Here is a 7,500-nt window from a genome sequence, read left to right on the forward strand (position 1 = left end):
TCTGTGCGGACTGCTGGCTCCCTCAGCCTTGGGTTCCATCGGCCCCAGCACTGGAACGAGGGCCCCGGCAGACTCTGGCCCTCCCTGGCCCTTAAGTCGCTGTCAGAAACCCCATCTCGCGCTCGGATGTCCTGAATGACTGTGGCTTGCGCCTCTCTGGAAACATTTGAAATCTATCTATCCTCTACGCGTGGCCACCTAAAACCACAGGAGCTTGGGAAACACAGGGCCGCCATCCACCTCACTGGTTTTGGGAGAGAATGCTGAAAGTCTCTTGCCGACTCTCTCTTGACTTGAGTGCTTCACGGGCGTGTGGTTAAGGCGTAGTGAGACCAGATGTATGAACTCAGGCCGGGTGCTGATGGCTCACGCCTGTAACCCCAACACTTTGGGAGGCCGAGGCCGTAGGATCCCTTAGAAGAATCCCCTAACCCCGGGGAAGTTGAGGCTGCAGTGAGCCACAATGGTGTCACTGCACTCCAGTCTGGGCGAAAGACAGAGCGAGACCCTGTCACAGACAGACAGACAGACAGACAGACAGACAGACAGACAGGCACGCAGACAGGCAGGCAGGCAGGCAGGCAGGCAGGCAGGCGGGCAGGGAGACAACAGCTGTATTCTGTTCTTCTCGGGGTGGGAAGCAAAAATAACAGCAGACGGCACTTAACGTTTCTGTTGTTGTTCTTGTTTTGGACGGAGTTTTCGCTCTTGTTGCCCACGCTGGAGTGCAATGGCCACCATCTCGAGGGATCCGCCTGCCCTCGGCCTCCCAAAGTGCGGGGATGACAGGCGTGAGCGTACCGCACCCGGCTCCCCCCCCCCTCCCCCCCCAGTCCGCCCCCGAAACACCACCGCTTGTCTTCCGGACAGTTTTACGGCAGAGTGTTTGGCTGGCTTGCTGAAATTCATTCTACATAGAAATTTAGGATGTCAGCTTCTGGCCTCATGGACTCTGAGCTGAGGAGTCCCCTGGTCTGTCTATCACAGGACCGTACACGTAAGGAGTAGAAAAACCGCAATGTTCAAAATCAGTAATTTTGTGATCCAGAAATACGCGGATTCACCCAAAACACGGAAACTTTTACAAATTGTCTTAGTTAGTCCTGGTGTCTGTGTCAGTGATTCTTTTAGGTTTGGACCTTGACCGAGAGAATTTCCAGTCGGTCTCTCGTCTCTCGTCTTCGGACAGAAGTTCCAGATGATCCGATGGCTGGGGTCTTAGGCTGTGTGCCCCCAGGGGCCCTGGTCGATTAGTTGTGGGGATCGCCTGGAAGGGCGCGGTGACCCACTGTGCTGTGGGGGCCTCCATCCTTCCCCCTCCCGCCTCACCCTCCAGGCGATCCCAATTCATTCCGGGCTGACAGTCTCATTGGCAGACGTCGGGCATCACCTAGCGGCCACTGTTACTCTGAAAATGGAGGCCTCAACAGAGGAAGGAAGCTCAGGCCGCCTGCGCACAGCCTGGGGCAACTGTGTCTTCTCCACCGCCCCCGCCCCCACCTCCAAGCTCCCCCCTTCCTTGTTGCCTAGGAAATCGCCACTTTGACGACTGGGCCTGAGTGACCTTTGATCAGGCAGCATCAATCAATGAATCAATCAATCAATCAATGTAAATACAATACAATACGATACAATACAATTGTACGGGCGCGGTGGCTCACGCCTGTCATCCCAGCACTTTGGGAGGCCGAGGCTGGCAGATCACCTGAGGTCGGCAGTTCGAGACAAGACTGACCCACATGGAGAAACCCCGTCTCTACTGAAAATACAAAATTAGCCGGGCGTGGTGGCACATGCCTGTAATCCCAGCTACTCGGGAAGGGAAACGGAGGCAGGAGAATTGCTTGAACCTGGGAGGCGGAGGTCGCAGTGAGGCGAGATGGCGCCATTGCGCTCCAGTCTGAGCAACAAGAGCGGAAGTGCGTCTCCAAAAAAAAAAAAAAAAAAACCAAGAAAACAAACCAAAAAGCAAGCAAGCAAGCAAGCAAGCAAGCAAGCAAGCAAACAAACAAACAAAAAAAACACCTTTCTCTGTGAAACTGCTTTTGTCGTGTGTGTATTCGTCTCGCAGAGTTAAACCTTTCTTTTTACTCAGCAGGTTGGAAGGGTTTTTTGGTTGAATCTCTCTGTGTACATTTCGGAGACCCTTGTGTCGTATGGTGAAAAAATCTTATGTTTTCAGATAAAAACGAGAGAGAAGGTCTTCATGAAACAGCTTTGTGACGTGTGGATTCATCATACCGAGTTAAAACTGCCTTTGGATTCAGCAGTTTGGAAGCAGAATGGACATTTGGGAGCCCATTGGGGCCTGTTGTGAAAAACCGAGTATCCCCACCAGAGAAATAGAAAGAAGCTCTCTATGATACTGCTTTGTGATGTGTGGATTCATGGCACCGAATTACAACTAATTTTTGATTGAGGAGGTTTGAAGCACTCTTTCTGTAGAATCCGCGAGTATACCTTTGGGAGCCCACTGAGGCCTAGTGTGAAAAACCGAATATCCCCAAATAAAAACTAGAAAGAAGCTGTCTCTGAAACTGCTTTGTCGTGTGTGGATTCATCTCACAGAGTGAAACCTTTCTTTTGATATACCAGGTTGGAAGCGGCCCTTTTGTAGAATCTGCAAAAGGACATTTGGGAGCTATTCGAGGCCTAGGGTGAAAACCAGGAAACTGTAGATAAAAACTAACAAGAAGCTATCTGTAAAACTGCTTTTTAGCGATGTGTAGATTCCTCTTACTGAGTTAAACCTTTCTGTTGATTCAGCAGATTGGAAGCATTTTGTTGTTGTTGCTGTTGTTGTTGTTGTTGTTGTTGTTGTTGTTGTTGTTGTTGTAGTAGTATTTTTTTCTTAATATTTTTATTTTTTTTAAGACAGACTCTCACTCTGTCCCCCAGGCTGGAGTGCAGTGACACCATCTCGGCTCACTGCAACCTCTGCCTTCCAGTTGAAGGGATTCTCCTGCCTCAGCCTCCCAAGTAGTTGGGATTACAGGCACCCGCTACCAAGCCCGGCAAATTTTTTGTGTTCTTGGTAGAGATGGGGTTTCACCGTTTTGGCCAGGCTGGTCTCGAACTCCTGACCTCAGGTGATCCACCCGCCTCTGCCTCCCAAAATGCTGGGATGACAGGCGTGAGCCGCTGCACGCGGCCGATTGGAAGCAGTTCTTTGCAGAATCTTCGAAGGGACATTTGGGAGCCCTTTGTGGCTCCTGGTGAAAGTGAACATCCCCAGAGGAAAAGGAGAAAAACTGCTGCTGGTGAAACTGCTTTTTGACGTGTGGATTCACCTCGAACGGATAATTCTTTTGAACCAGGAGGTTGGAAACACGCTTTCCGTAGAATCTGTGAGGGGACATTTGGAAACCCATTGAGGCCTACGTTGGAAAACAGACTATCCACAGATTAAAACCAGAGAGAGGCTATCTGTCACATTGATTTGTGATGCGTAGATTGATCTCTTAGCGATACACCATTCTTTGGATTCATCAGGTTAGAAACACTTTTTTTGGGCAGTCTCTCTGAATGGATTTTTGGGAGTCCCTTTAGGCCTATGGTGAATCACCGAATATTCCCAGATGAAAAATAGAAAGAATGTATTTGAGAAACTGCTTTGCGATGTGTGGACTCATCCTAAAGAGTTACACCTTTCTTTTGATTAGGCAGGTTGGAGACACTCTCTTTGTAGAGATTCCAAAGGGACATCTGGGAGCCCTTGAGGCCTACGGTGAAAAACTGAATATCCCCAGACAAAGACCAGAGAGAATATGTCATTGAAACGGCTTCGTGATGTCTGGGAGCTCTCTCTCTCTCTCTCTCTCTCTCTCCCCCCCCCCCGCTTGTCTCTCTCCCTGTGTCCCTGTGTCTGTCTTCTGTCTTACTCTCTTTCTCTGCCTGTCCTTCTGTCTGTTGGTCTCTCTCTCTCTCTCTCTCTCTCTCTCTCTCTCTCTCTTCCCCCCCGTCTGTTTCTCTCTCTCTCTCTCTGTCTGTCTGTCTCTCTCTCTCTCTCTCTCTCTCTCTCTCTCTCTCTGTTTCTCACTGTCTCTCTCTGTCCGTCTCAAAAAAAAAAAAAAAAAAGGATAGATACATGCATGCATGCATGCATACATACATACATACATGCATACATGCATACGTACAATTAAAAATTTGAAATAAAATAAAAGGAATAACTAGGCCCGGCGCGGTGGCTCAAGCCTGTCATCCCAGCACTTTGGGACGCCGAGGGTGGTGGATCGCTGGATCACGAGGTGGTCAGACCAGCAGGGCCAGTATGGTGAAACCCCGTCCGTCTCTAGTCAAAATACCAAAAATTAGCCGGGCATGGTCGTGCGCGTCTGTAATCTCAGCTACTCGGGAGGCCGAGCTGAGGCAGGAGAATCACTTGAACCTGGGAGGCGGAGGTTGCAGTGAGCCGAGATCGCGCCACTGTACACCAGCCTGGGCGAGAGAGGGAGACAACCTCTCAAACAATTAAAAATAAAAGTAAAAATGAAAGTAAAATTAAAAATTAAAAAAAAAAAAGAAAAGGAAAATGAAATAATTAAAAAGTGAGTTTCCGGGAAAAGAGGGAAGAAGAAAAAAAAAGAAAAAAGAAAACAGTCCCACAGTGACATAAACACATGCCTCTCGCCTTTCGAGGCGTCAGTGATGCTACGAATGATGCGCAATTTTTTTTTTTAACTTCCTTTTATTTTATTATCATTTATTGTTTGACACGAGCCTCGGAGGCCCTCCCTCCCTCCCTCCCTCCGTCCCACTCCCTCCCTCCGTCCCACTCCCTCGTTGCCCACACAACTTCAGGAGACAGACCCTGGCTGGGCCAGATTGTTCTTCTCTTTGAGCAGTTGTTTCCCTGACTTTCTTCGTGTCTTTAACCCGTGTGGACTCTTCTGCTCGGATTTCAGAGATGGCAGCTCCACTTCAGGCCTTGTTGTTAGTGGGGGCTTTCCTGATTCTCCCCACATGTAGTGAAAGCAGGTAGATTCGCCTCGCCTCGCCTCGCCTCGCCTCGCCTCGCCTCGCCTCGCCGCCTCCTCCTCCTCTCTCTCTCTCTCTCTCTCTCTCTCTCTCTCTCTCTCGATTGCTCGCTCGCTCGCTCGCGCTCGCGCGCTCTCTCTCTCTCTCTCTCTCTGCTGCTTTCTTGCTTTTTCTTTCTGTCTCTTTCTCTCTTTCTGTCGTGCTTTCTTGCTGTCTTGTTATCTTGCTTTCTTGCTTTGTCTTTCTTCCTGTCTTTCCTCTTTCTTTTTTTTTTCTTTCTTCTCTCGCCTTTCTTTCTCGCTGTCTTTCTCCCTCTCTCTCTCTCTTTCTTCTTTCTTTCTGTCTTTCTTTCTTTCTCTCTCTCTTTCTCTCTCTCTCTTTCTTTCTTTCTTTCTTTCTTTCTTTCTTTCTTTCATTTTTTTTTCTCTCTCTCTCCCCCAGCCTCTGAAAGTGCTGGGATCACAGGCGTCAGCCACCGCGCCTGGCCTATTTGCTTATGTTATGTTACCTTATTTTTTATTTATTCATTTTTATCTGTTTATTCATGTGTATGCATATAAATTTTTTTCTATTTTAATGTAGTTTTATATGTTATACCTATATACAAATGTAAGTACTTATATTGATATTTGTCTTCTCTTCTCTTCTCTTTTCTTCCTTTCTCTCCTTTAGGTTTTCCTTCCTTTCTTTCTTTCTCTGTTTCCTTCTTTATGTTTTCCTGCCTGCCTGCCCGCCCGCCCGCCCGCCCTCCCTCCCTCCCTCCCTCCCTCCCTCCCTCCTTCTCTGTCTGGATTCAGGAAGAGCCTACGCATTCTGTGTCTCCCTGTGTCCTCAACGACCCGCGACCGAGTCCTTGCTTGTTGTTTCTCCCACCGAGATGCCTCTCCGAACATCCACACGCCGTGGGTTGTCTTCTGACTGTGTCGCGGTCCATGCAGAGACAGGGTTTGGGGACCGTTTCTGTGGGGTTGGGGTACAGGGGCTGCGTTTTCGGCCTCGGGATAGCGTCTCTCGACTCACGGTTTCGGTTTTGCGGTCCGCGGGCCGGCCTGCCATCCGGATCTGTCTTGGTGACGTTCGCGACGGTTGTCGGACTCCATCTGGCGGCCGCTTTTATATCGTTCCCTTGGCTTCCGGAGCTGCGGTGGCAGCTGCCGAGGGAGGGGACCGTCCCCGCTGTGAGCTAGGCAGAGCTCCGGAAAGACCGCGGTCGTCAGCCGGGCTGTCCCGGTCGCGCCAGAGCTCTGGCGCGTCACTTGTGAGTCAGAGCTCAGGCGTGCAGGCTTATGTGGGGAGAGGTTGTCGCTGCGCTTTCGGGCCAGAGCCGGGTGTGGGGCTGCCGGGGTTGGTCGACCAGCACGCCGCGGCTCCCGAGGCCTGACCCGCGACCCGCGGGGACCCACCGGGCTTGGGGCGGGAGGCTGGGGACACCCTTCCCGGCCCGGTCGCGGGCCCGCGCGCATCCTGGCCGTCTGAGGCAGCGGCCGAATTTTTTCTCCAAGTCCCCGTGGGGAGCCGGGGACCGTCCTGCCTCGTCCCCCGGGTGCCGGGGAGCGGTCCCTCTGCCGTGACCTGTTGTTTGCAAGTCCCCGTGGGGAGTCGGAGAGCGCTCCCTGAGCGCGCGTGCGGCCCGAGAGGTCACACCTGGCCGGCCTTCGGTCCCTCGTGTGTCCCGGTCGTACGAGGGGACGGCCGAAAACGCTTCCGAGTCTCGCTCTGGAGACTCGGGCCGGCCCCTGCGTGGCACGGGTGGCCGGGAGGACGTCCCTGGCCCGGCGCTGCTCCGGCGTGTGTCCTGGGGTCGACCAGAGGGCCCTGGGTGCTCCGTGTCTGGCTGCGATGGTGGCGATTTTGGGGACAGATGCCCGTGTCGCGGGTTCCCTGGGCCGGCGGCGTGGTCGGTGACTCGACCTCCTGTCTCCTGGGGAGGTATATGTTTCACTCCGAGCCGGCATTTTGGGCCACCGGGTTATTGCTGACACGCTGTCCTCTGGCGACCTGTCGCTGGAGAGGTTGGGTCTCTTGGATGCGTCGCGGGTCTTCGGCCTCCCGGTGACCCGGCTAGCCGGCCCTGCTCGTGCTTGAGCCGCCTGCTGGGGCCCGTGTGCCCGGTCTCTCATGCATCCGAGCGTCCCAGCTCCCGGTGCCGCCTTGGGTCCGGGTCTCTGACCCACCTGGGGGCGGCGGGGAAGGTGGCGCGGGCTTACCGTGCCACCGTGCGCTCCCCGCTGCGGGCACCTGGGGCGGCCGTGACAACCCCACTCCCGCTGGCTCCGTGCCGTGCGTGTCAGGCATTCCTCGTCTCTGCCGGGTTGTCTGCCGCCCCTGTCCTGGGGCTGGGGATGGCCAGGCTGATCTGCTCGCTGGCCTCTGGGGAGGCTGTGGCTGGCCGGCCGACCCTGCTCCGGGGATGCTTTCCCTGATCGATGTGGTGATGTCACGCTCTCCCGGGCCGGGACCGAGCCGCGACGGGCGAGGGGCGGGCATTCGTGGTGAATGAGACCCGTTCTTCTCGTCCCG

The sequence above is a fragment of the Macaca fascicularis genome, chromosome 10 (assembly GCF_037993035.2).
Source record: "Macaca fascicularis isolate 582-1 chromosome 10, T2T-MFA8v1.1".
NCBI lineage: Eukaryota > Metazoa > Chordata > Mammalia > Primates > Cercopithecidae > Macaca > Macaca fascicularis.